Source organism: Otolemur garnettii, unplaced genomic scaffold, assembly GCF_000181295.1.
Source record: "Otolemur garnettii isolate 467f Iridium unplaced genomic scaffold, OtoGar3 scaffold00011, whole genome shotgun sequence".
NCBI lineage: Eukaryota > Metazoa > Chordata > Mammalia > Primates > Galagidae > Otolemur > Otolemur garnettii.
In genome coordinates, this window is record NW_003852406.1 from 4,099,966 (window position 1) to 4,112,079 (window position 12,114).

The following is a 12,114-nucleotide window of genomic DNA, read 5'->3' on the forward strand; positions in this document are numbered from 1 at the left end:
CTAATCAGGTGAACATTTTAAAGGGGCCCAAGCCTTCCCAGAAATCAGAATGTTTTGAAGGATCTCCAGAGATGTCCTTGAAGAAGCCACCTGCCATGTCATGGAGAAGACCACAGGACAGAGAACGGCAGGGAGCCCCTAAGAGTTGGCACTGAACTCTGTCAATAAGTAGTGAGCTTGAAACAGAACTTCAAGCCTCAGAGGAGGCCAGACCTGGATTCCCTAGTCCATGTGAGATAATACATTTATGTTTTTATAAGCTACTCAGTGAATATAGTAGATACAAAAAGAGAGTATACTTTTTATTTTTTAGAGAAAAGACCTTGTTCCATGGCCCAGGCAAGGAAGAAGTGGCATCATCATAGCTCATCTGAACTCTCTGGGCTTAAGCAGGGTTCCCACCTCACCCCACTCCACCCCCCACCCACCACAACTCCTTGGATTATAGACATGAGCCACATGCCTGGAGAGAGTAAATGTTGAAAACACTAAAGAATAAAGATCTAGAGCCCTATAAGAAGCTGAGAAGCAAAAAAAGCATTCTGGTTGGCTGAGTCATTCAGGCAGAGCTGCTGAAATATAAAAGCAATTAAGAAATCCTCTCTTCCTTCTCAGGGGAGCAGTGCTTGGGCACCCGCAGGTGGGACTAAACCCTAAGTTTTTCCCTCATGAGAGGAAAGCTGAGGTGAGTTGGTGCTGGCTACAACTTCTGACCAGCAAGAGATTGGTGGCAAGAATGGGATCCAGACAGGATGCAATCGACACACCAGGGAGCCTCCAGCAATGTGTTGAAGTCAAAGGCAAATGCTTCACTTGGGCCCCATGAAATTTTGAATTTCAGAATTTAGTTGTTTCCTAGAACTTTCTTTCATCATATTACTTGCTCCCAAAGGCACAAAAATAAGCTTTCCCATTCTGTGATGCATTCTCAGTTTTTTTCAGAATACTGAAAAAAAACAAAAGAATAGCCAATTTATGTTTCCCTCAAAAGAGCCAATATTTGGGTTTTCTTTCTTTTTCATATTTTTGAAGGAATCACAGCAGCTCCTTTTCTTCGAACTGGTGCGTCATTTCAGTGTTTGAATCATTTAAAAGGAATCAGGGACTATTTAATGTTAGCAATAATTAGACGTTATATAATATCCACAGTGTTAAAAAGAAAACCCGCTGTCTCTTTTTTCTTCTACTGCTTCAAGGACCCTAAATCCCCCACTGGAAAAATAAAACATTTTGAATTGCAAAGTTACCTTTATGAAATTGCAAAGTTCCAATAGATTGAGCAATAGAATAGTAAGCACCTGTTCTGTGAGATAAGCGTGGCACAGTTCTGTCATGTTTATACATGGAAATAAATTAGAGACAGATAAAGACAATTAATGATACAGGATGAGTATACTTGGCATGAGCAATTCAGACAATCAAAAGTGTAATTGCCAAGGAGAGAAATTGCCTAGAGTCCAGAGGACTGGGCCAGGTTTGAACCCACCAGACTGGGTTTATGTGACCAGCACCCTACCCACTGAGCTACAGGTGCCGCCTTAAGCTCATCTTTGAAGGAAAAGCAATAGCCCATCAGTGGTAACAAATGAGCAGAGAGATGTAAAAGGGCAGGGAAAGCCAATAAGGTCGGAAGGGTCAAGGCATATTTGTGTAGCAGTAATAAGTAAACCAGTTGGGTTAAAGATGAGATTCACCACAAGAAGTAGGGGAGATATTTGAAAATCAACTAATGGAGGAAGTTTTGATTGCTGGGTCTAGACCTTTCCTCTCTACAACAGAAAATAGTTGAATAATTTCCTTCTCTCCTCAACAGAAAATAATTGAAAGCTTTTGGATTGAACAAATAGCAAATATCTGATGAACATCCGTGATCAGTAGTGTTTGTTTTGGGTTTGTAGCAAAGAAGAGCACAGTGAAAGTTTATGGCAAAGTGATAAGACAGTGGCAGTGGAAAGGGGAGGAGAAAAGTGGCATTTAAAATATAATGTACTGGCTCGGCGCCTATAGCTCAACGGGCTAAGGCGCCAGCCACGTACACCTAAGGTGGTGGGTTCGAATCCCCAGCCTGGACCCGCCAAACAACAATGACGGCTGCAACCAAAAAATAGCCGGACGTTGTGGCGGGCGCCTTGGCGGGCGCCTGTGGTTCCAGCTACTTGGGAGGCGGAGGCAGGAGACTCACTTGAGCCCAGGAGTTGGAGGTTGCTGTGAGCTTTGATGCCACGGCACTCTACCCAGGGGGACAGCTTGAGGCTCTGTCTCAAAATAAAATAAAATAAAATAAAATATAATATAATGTACTGAAAAATGAAAAGGACACAGTGCCACTCTAAGGAATCTATTGCTATCACAGGGCTTTAGCCCTGAGTTTCCACAGGCCTCCACATATCTTCTAATTTAGTCCCCAGTTAAGCTGCCAGTTTCTGGGTTGCCTCTGTGTCCTCCTCATGGAGCCAGTACTTCAAAAGGGGAGCAGCTTGAGAAAGGTGTTGTGTCACCAGCACTCATGCTAATTTCATTTCCTCCCCCATCATCCTGACACCATTGTCACCTGTCTGCAGCAACTGTGGAATGGAGCGATCACTCACTGCTCTGCACTTGGAGATCAGCAAAATGAAGAAGACAGAGACCTAAAGGTAAGAGCTAACATCTATTGAGCAACTACAGTGTACCAAGCCATCTACTAGAAACTGACAGATGCAAAGTGCTTGGCACAGTGCCTGACACAGTCAGGGGTCAGTCAAGGTCCATTTCTCTTCCCCTGCTGTTAAATGAGGGCAGTTGTCACCAATTTGCACCCCAAAGGCATCTTTCCCTCTCCTTGCTGTTAAACCAGGGATGAGATGTTGGGAGGACAAGAGCCAAGGCAAAGCACTGGCTGCTCTGGAATCCAACATGCAGGTGCTCCCAAACCTACCAGAGGAGGAGAGGCTGCCCCACATTGACCACTCAGAAGGGAGAGAAGCCTCCCACATCAATGCCCCCAGGTCTTCTCTGGCCAGAGCCAACACTGATGGCAGTTGGGGAACGAAGGAGGATGACCCCGCTACCGGTGGGGGGCTGCCTCCGATCTCCTACCAAGCAGTCAGTCCTCTACCCCCAGCTCACCCTCCTGAGTAGAGGAAATTGTCTGGCAAAATGACCCCCGCCTTCTCTCACTTCTTTTTCCTTTGTCCCATGATCAGTTTCTACTTATTTTTAGAAAGGGCAATAAGCACTTGCTAGAATGTACTTCAAGGAGATACCTGTCCAGAAAACATGGGATCTGGCTTCCCAGTGGGCCTTTCCCAGCCCCACTGATGCTGGCACATTCTCTCTTCCCCAAACTCCTCCCTGAGCTGCGGCCCTAATGGTATGAGATGGGAACACACCCCACAGTCTCAGAGGCTGGCACAGTAGGTCAACTGGACCCATGCTCAGAAGACCTGGATTCTAATCTACAATTTGACAGTTTATGCCTTGAGAAAAGCACATCCCTCTGAGTCTTGGTCTCTTTACCTAGCAAACAGGAACCATGACACTCATGACACAAGCTTGCTAAATAGTTGTGAGGATGGTAAGATAACTGGAGCACTAAGCACGCCCGCTGATACATGGCACCTACTATGCCAGCTACATGGCTGGACCCCTGTCCTTTCCTTCTGCCTTCTACCTCCTTCCCTAGGTCAACACTCTGTTATTACTTCAATGTAGAAAGAGAAGGTAAGCGCTTTCAAAGAGAAAAAGCAGCATAGGTGGGCTGGGGAAGTGTTATGGACTGAATGTTTGTGCCCCTTCAGAATTCACGTGCTGAGATCTAACCCCTAATGTGATGACATTATGGAGTGGGCTGTTGGAAGGGGATTAGGTCATGAGGGTGGAGATCTCATGTTGGCATGACTTACCCCTATGAGAAGAGGCCCCAGAGGGTTCTTTAACTCTCTCTCTGCCATGTGAGAATAACAGTGAAAAGGTGGCAGTCTGTAAATCAGAAGAGGGCCCTTGCCAGAACCTGACCTTGCTGGAACCCTGATCTTGGACTTTTTAGCCTCCAGAACTGGGAGAAATAAGCGTTTGTTTATTGATTAAGCTGCCCACTCCACAGTAACTTGTTATTACAGTCTGAGATGACTAAAACAGGGAGATAGTTAATCTGCTTTATGAAGGATTATCTCCTTGGCAGATGGCCCCAGAATCCCCCATTCTTTAATTTAAAAAAAAATATCAGATACAATCTTTTTTCTGCTTTAAGCACTACTCTGGACACTCTTCCCTTTCAAGTCCTGGAGCACAAAACCAGACTGCGTTCTCTTAGACCATGTTCAGTAGGCAAGAAGACTGTTACATGTAATAGTCTAGGCATTTTGTAGAGTTCACAAAAAATAAAAGTAGTACTTTATATGCGATTTTGTAGAAGTGCTTTTCTGTCTGTTCCCCTCAGAGGAGAAAGGTGATCAAAGTGTTTCTGGAAATGCAAAACCCCAAGATAAGGCTAGGACATGTTCTATGATGATGTGTTGTGTTTCGGACCACACAAGATGCCTTTGGAAAGAAGCTTCCAAGCTTGGATCCTAAGTTTTATTCTAAATTCCTGTTATCCTGCTGGCCTGTAAGGTCCTTGAGGGTGGGACCATGTTTGAATTATTTTCATATAACACATGGTGGGCACCCACTATGTCTTTGTTGAGTGAACATCTATTTTAAGGGCCTATCCAAATAAGGTAGAAAACTCGGAGCGATAGACTCCTGGGACCTGATACTGCCAGACCAGGGGATATGGGATTCCCAAATAGAGGGAGTGGGACTGTAAGTGGGACTCTGTCAGTGAAAGTTCTCAAGAAACACAAACTAAGAAATGGGTTCCATGTGTCTTGCTAGACTTTCATTTCCAACTAAATGAATGATGTGCATTGCACTCTCTTACTGATCACAACTAAATACTCTGAACAAAATATGAAAAAGCAATTAACTGTGGACTCTGAAAAGTAAAAAATGAAAAAACAGCTGGTTTGGGAAGTGAAGACAAAATCTGATGAATGACCAATATAGCAGGAATGAGTTTCCTAGAATTTGTTTTCTCCTGGCTTTGAAGGGTAAGCTGAATCACAAAACTACCCAGTAGTCAGGGACAGCCACAACCCCAAGAAACAGCCCATCTTCCTGGCCAGATGACCCAGAAAAGGGGTTCCAGAAAGATAGAATATGTGGGGGAAATCTTGGGCTTTCATATTCTCTCATCCCTAAGGCCAGATGTGGTCCCTAAACACCTGGGGAGTAACTTGGGCACCTAAAATGAAAACCTGTCCCCTGGAATAGAGGAACCTGGAAAAGGGAGCCCTGTCATGTGAAGAGTATGGAGGAGTTGTGATTTGTTTTTCCTCTTTCTACTTTGTTCAGAGGCCAGGTCAACAGCATGAAACTTTCTGGCATCACCAGCAGCTCCAGCTCTGATAAAGAGCCATCCTTCTAAGCAGAGGACCAGGGCAAGGGGCTCTGGGAGCTGAAGAATGTGAGGGAAGTCTTGCAGAGGAAACAGTAGGACAGGGAATTCCATTTACAGGTCAATACAATTCCTTAGCTCAGTTCTAAGCTGCACGTGTGGAACATACCCAAGCAACACAAAAAAAGGCTCTGCAAATTGAACCAACATTGGGAACATTGCCCACAGGTGAGACAAAACTTGCAATTGAACTTAACTGGGTTGGTTGCCCACTAAAACAAAATAAAACAAAATCAATGTATTGTATCATTTTTAACAGCATCGAGTCTCACTATATATTACACAAAATGTCCAAGATTTCATCTAAAATACCCAACATGATAGGAAGCGGGAAAAGACAAGACAAATGTTAGAATTATTAGAACAAAAGACTCTCAATCACCTTCATCACATAAAGGTGAACACTCTTGAAATGAATGGAAAGATAGACATTCTCAGTAAAGAAACAATATAAAGTAAGAACCAGATGGAAATTTTAGAACTGAGAATTATAATATCTGAAATTAAAACATTCACCCAAGGGGCTTAATAGCAGGAAGCAAATGACAGAGGAAGGAGTCAGCAGACTGGAAAGTAGATCAATAACTATTATCCAATCTGAAGAACAGAAAGAAAAATGTTTGAAAAATAATGAATAGAGCCTCAGGCATCTACAGGACAATGCTAAGTGGTCTAATGTGCTTGTCTTTGGAGTCTTTGAATGAGAGAAGTAAGAGATGTGTATAGAAAAAAAGTGTCTGAAAAAAAAGTCTGAAAACTCCCCCAATTTGGTGAAAAGACATAAATTTATAGATTCAAGTATCTCTGCAAATCCCAAAGAGGATAAACTTAAAGAAAATGAAAGTGAACCTCCCCCACCACTCATTACATTCTTACCCACCGATGACTTCCTCCTCACCGCCCAGACCCTCCAGGCATCTGAGCTTAGCCCCTAGGGTAAGGGAAGGAACACACAAATAGGAGTCAGTGCCCAGACCCTGGGAATAATCCTGGCTCATTGAGTCAAGTGTGAGATCCAGAGAAAACCAGTTTCCTTGCCTGGGCCTCAATTCCTCATTTACAGAATTTCAGAACGGAACCAGATGGTCCTCTAAGTCTCTTTTAGCTCTAAAATATTACCCTTTATGAGCTCCTCTGTGAACTTCTTCTGTTCAAAAATGATAACATCAAAACCTAACACTATGAAACAAGACACTACTTTTCTGCCAAGAGTCTTTTCAACCTTCGTGATGGAGCAAATATGACTCAAGCGAAGGTGGTCTCAGAACAGAACCAAAAATTGATGGAGTTGGTAGTTTGGTAGCAACCAGAATGGAAGTCAGCTTCCCCCCAAAGATTTCTCTAGAGCCCAGCAAGCACCATGGGAAGTCTGGCATTCCCTGGAAAGAACAGGAAGCTCTGTGGAAAGCTTTACATTCTCAATCAATGCATGTCCAATTTCATCATGTTTTTCAGATGCCAAGGAGGGGACTACAACGCCCTCATTGCCTCAACTTCTGAGTTTGACTTCAAGTCTGTCAGAACATGTTAACTCGCCTGTATCTGCAAACACATTAATTACTAGCATCTTGCTGTTTACGGAGCAGTTCCACCTGCGTTCCCTTGTTTCATCCTCCATTCCAGCATCGTCTGAGGTAGGTGGGAGCACTCACCTGTTTGCTCAGAGGAACCAGCCTGAGAGAGGTTTAGGGTTTTCCTCTCGACCACCCAGCACTAAGCTGGTGCAAGACCAGCTCGTCAGGCTTCCTCTTCTCTCACAGCCAAGACTCAGAGTCTTAGGCAAGGCCAGAGCCAACTTGTGAGCCGCAGCCACTGAGAGGGTTCAGTTAGCTCACGTCTGAAGAAGAATGGGCTATAGAAGATTCACATCCTCTGGGCTCCTTCACCCAGAGTGGAACATGGTGCTGAGAGTCAGCTCCGAGACTCTTCTTAAAGGGGTGGCCTTGCAAGAACTGTGAAAATGATTGGTAAATACCTAATCATACAATTGCCTAACATCAGTTAAAGATCAATCTTGTAAGTTATCTTGCTAACAGATACCCCACCCCACAGGAATTCTGTTTTGCACAATTTCTGCCATGGGCCAAACGGACAGCTGTAAATACTTGTCTTTCGAAATTGTTTGTGAGAGTCTGTTTGTATGGAGGTCCTGTGAAAACCTGAGAGGAGCTCCAGGTGTCAGCCATAGCTCAAGGACAGAGTTACATCTCCTGTGATAATCTCTTCTTCAAATAAAGGCAGAGGACTTTGACATCACCCCAGCTTGTTTTTCTCATCCCCCTGGCCCTAAGAAGAAAGAAGAGAACAGATACCATGTGGACTCCACCAGTTTACAACCCCCTTTAAAATCACCTAGATCACCTCAGAGTCTGGCCTTTCCCTTCTCTTTCCTTGGGATGTCACCACCATCTCCCTGCTCTCTTTTCTTTCTGTCTTTCCCCAATCCCTTTCACTCTCTCTCCCTCTTTCCTTTTAAGAATACTAAATACACTTACGCTTTTATATCCTAATCTTTGTCTGGAGAAATCTTTCTGTTCATAGCATTAGCTTTTGATGTTATCATTTATGAACAGAAGAGGCTCACATAGGAGCTCATCCAGGGTGCACTAGCTCACACCCTAACACTCCTATCCCTCTCCCACTTTCTCATTTACTCCTAGCCGGACTGCTTGGCTTAGAGAGACTCCCTAGGGTTAGATGGAGAGCCTCCTAGGATTCTAGCTGCTTGTGAATGTGCTGGGCTTCAAGTCAGGGAGGCTTGGTTGGAAGCGATGGTACTCCTTCATGCTTTGACAGGCTTTGTGGCTTGTCCCCAACGTCTGCTTCCACTCACTCTTTGCAGAGGCTCTGCTCCTCCTGCCAGTTCCTGCACATTCTTTCCACCCCCGTTCTTCACTGAGATGCTGGAGGCCCCTTCCCTCCCTTTGGGAGTCATTTTCAGCTCACTTACTCACACATTGTCTCTTCATTTTCAAGAAAAAGACAAAGTAGTCAGCTTGAGTGTGATAAGTCTGAGTCATTGGATCCTGTCAGCATTTCAGAATAAAAAGAAGTCAAAAGGTGGGTGGGTTCATTTCTTCTACAAGGGAATAGGCCTTTTTCTCTTCTTTGTTTTTCCCTTGATGACTCACTCACTTGACCTGAATCAAACCTGGGTAGCTTTCCTCTTCAAATAGGCTGGGAGCAGGGAGAGGGGTGCAGAGTGTAGGTACCATCAATACTAGGACCTGGGACTGAACACTAGGAGCCCTCTTTAAGCGGCACAGAGTGTGCACAAGGGATTGAGGAGATAGAAAGGTAGCATGGTGGCACGTGGAGCCCTCACCCATATCTGGACCTTTGTTTTTCCCATCTCTAAAAACCACAAAAGGATCATACAAAGCCTATTGATTAGGGAAGGACTGGAGTAATGACCTCACTGTAACTATTTCCATGAATCATTATGTTTTCCTACTTAAGAAACGGAACCTTGATTCAGGAAAGGAGATCCGATACTCCCCTGGCTTAGGTGTTAGACAGACTTGGTTTGGATACCACCTCTGCCACTTTCTGGCTATGTGATTATTGCAGGAAGACGAGGCCCAATGGAGAGAAAGTGCACCCAAACACCATGTTTATAAGAGGAAGGGCTTTATTTCAGCCAGGGGAGTGAGGCACAGAAGGAATTCAAAATGGCCACACTCCTCCACTGGTTCAGTCTTCTCCTTTTTATCCCCAGTCAAAAAGTTCTGTCCCACCAGTACCTTTCTCATTGGTCAGTTTGAATCAAGCTGGAAAAGCAGGCTCCAGATTTTACAGAAACACAGGCTTTCACAGATGCAGAAGCAAGTGTCAGCCTCTAAGTCCCAGGAAGATAAGTTTTTACAAATTCCTAAGAACTGAGTCACCCCGGGGAGGACCTCGCAGGTATATCTTTGGGATCTTCTTGAGAAGAATCTGTTCTCTTAGACCTTACTTTTTCAGGGTATCCTCTCTCATTCCCCCCTTTTGAGACTTCATATATATTTTAATTTGGGGTCTCAACATCAGCTTACTCCTGCAGAGCCGGTATTAATTTACAAGACTAGCTTTAGGGGTAACACTGACCCTATGGAACAATCTATCTCCACTACCTTTTTTTGAGCACGATATTTCTTTTGGGGCAGTCCTCACTGTCTCAGGCAAGTCCTCACTGACTTCTATCACACATTTTCACCTTTCTCTGTGTCACATATTGAGTATTGTATCAGATTAGGAATGCAAGTTCCCTTTTGGGTGACTTCACATTCATAAAAGCTTTAAGAGTCACCTTTTGTCCTATTTTAGTGATGTGGGTACACAGATCACATTCCTCCTCCCCCATTCCCAAAGTCCAAAGACCAATTAAGACAAGTCTTGGGAGGAATTTCTTTAGACTTTAGCCATGCATTGACCAGCCAGCTCCCAGTATGTGGCTAGAGCAGGGCATGTTGCCTACCACAAAAGTTACTTTACAGGGGTTGGCTGGATCTGTTTTTGCTTCCTATGGGGCAGTGAAGTTCTCTATAGCCTGCTGTGATGGATCCAGGAGAGGATCCCTTCCACCTTCACTGCTGTGGGTGTGGTCAGGATGATGGTGTAGGGTCACTTCCACTTTGGTTTGACGAGGACTGGTTTCTGATCCTTGACCTAGACTTGATCCCCCTGATCCCCTGGAGAGAAAGGATGTACAGACACAAAAGACTAAATAGAACATGGTTAATTACCGTGTTTCCCGGAAAATAAGACACTGTCTTATATTTATTTTTTCTCAAGAAGACACACTAGGGCTTATTTTCAGGGCATGTCTTATTTTTATTAAGTATAATACCACAATCTACATTTATTCAAGCAAAGTTAAGTCATCTTCTTCTGGAACCTGACAGGGGGATCCAACCTTGTTGGTGGGGCTGGCACTAGTGATGCGTGAATGCCTTTCCTCTAGCTGTTTGCACGTGCACAATAGGATGCCTGCAACCACTGTTACCAAACATGCACCTGCGCAAGTGCATACGGCTCAGAGAAAGGAACTGTGGCAGATAAAAGGTATTCCAGTCTTCCTTACTGCTCTATGCCAAAATGCATGCTGTGGCAGATAAAAGGTATTCCAGTCTTCCTTACTGCTCTGAGCCAAAATGCATGGTGTGGCTATGCAGTGTATCTGCATTAATAGGTCTTATTATTGGGGTAGGGCTTATATTTAAATGCATAGAAATCCTCCTAGGGCTTACTTTTTGGGTAGGTCTTATTTTCAGGGAAACACAGTACCCAAGTGGAGATCTTTCTTGCTAGTCTTCCTAGGCCTTCTAAATGCCTGTTCAATTCAGTTTCTCCCAGTTCTTTTAGGAATCCCTGCTAAATTGCAGCAGACTGGTGGAGGCCTCTTATCCATTATTGCATAAGGGGAGTACCCTGACCTCTTAGAAGGGGTACATGTAATATTGAACAAGACCAATGGCAAGGCCTATACTCAATAAAGCTTTGCTTCCTATCAGTGTTTACCAATTCCTGCTTTTATGGCTTTGTTCATGTGCTTTACCCTGCCTAAGCTTTGAGGCCAACAGACCACATGTAATTTCCAGGTGACATTCGAGGCTTTAACTATTGTTTGTACTATCTTTCTTGCAGAGGCCAGTCCATTGTCAGATCTAATCTGGAGTGGTAATCTAAATCATGAGATAATTTCTCTGAGCAACACTTTTACTACTTCAGGCCTGGTGGGGAAGGCTTCCACCTATCCCAAATAAGTGCAGACCAAAACTAGTAAGTACTGATTTCCTCCATATCTGGACAATTCAGTATAGTCCATTTGCACATGTTCAAAAGGTAGTCCCTGTAGGACTGAATTTCATATAGCAGGGATGGTCCTTGTTTAGCATTGTGTTGGTTGCATGCCACACAATGCTAGCTGACTTTCTTGGCAAGGGTGGCCAACAGCGGAATGTAGAAGTATTTCCCCCAGAAGCTTCTTAATTTTCTTTTTCCTTCTATCCTAAGAGCATGCCTCATGCATACAACCTCTATAACCAACTTCAGATTTTTACATAGTAAGCTTTGATATTTGGTGAGGCAAGAGTTGGTCAACCAATGGTGCCCTTCTGTGTTCATAAGAGTGACCACTGTGTATGGTACCCAGATGCTTGAATTTTGTTCCAAAGTCAATTTATCAGCCTCTTGCACCAGCATGGTAGTGTCTGCATGTGTTCTTAGGTATAGTGCCATCCTTTCAAGACCCTTATCAAGTTGCTTAGAGAGATAAGCAACTGGTCTTGCTCAGGATGCTACATTCTGGATGAGCATTCCCTCAGCTGTTCTATTTCTTTTTGATATGTACAGTTCAAAAGGGTTGGCCAGGTCAGGGAGGCCTAGCAACAGGGCTGCCCACAGTTTTTCCTTTAGCCTCTTGAAGGATTTTGATTGGTTATATTTCTACTTAATTGGCCCTTTTCCTCCCTCTTTTGTGGCTTCATACAGTATTTTGGCCAGTCTGTGTGTTTCACACAGATGTTCATAGAAATCCCCAGGGCTTTCATCTGGCTTTTGCATGGCCTCAGCCACCTTTTATATGTTTGTGGCTTTCTGGCTTTCCTACACTGACAGGGACAAAGTCAAGTTCAGGCCAGGCCAGGGTAAGAGAA

At 44.1% G+C, this 12,114-nt stretch overlaps 1 protein-coding gene across 1 annotated transcript in view; it reads right to left on the minus strand.

The window, feature by feature from the left end:
- LOC100950881 (aromatase) overlaps positions 1–7,395 on the minus strand; it is a 103,255-nt gene extending 95,860 nt beyond the window's left edge. The window contains exon 1 of the mRNA XM_003784355.3: positions 7,132–7,395. The gene's annotated coding sequence lies outside the window, so the exon portion shown is untranslated. The remainder of the gene's footprint in view (positions 1–7,131) is intronic.
- Positions 7,396–12,114: the final 4,719 nt, after the last annotated feature.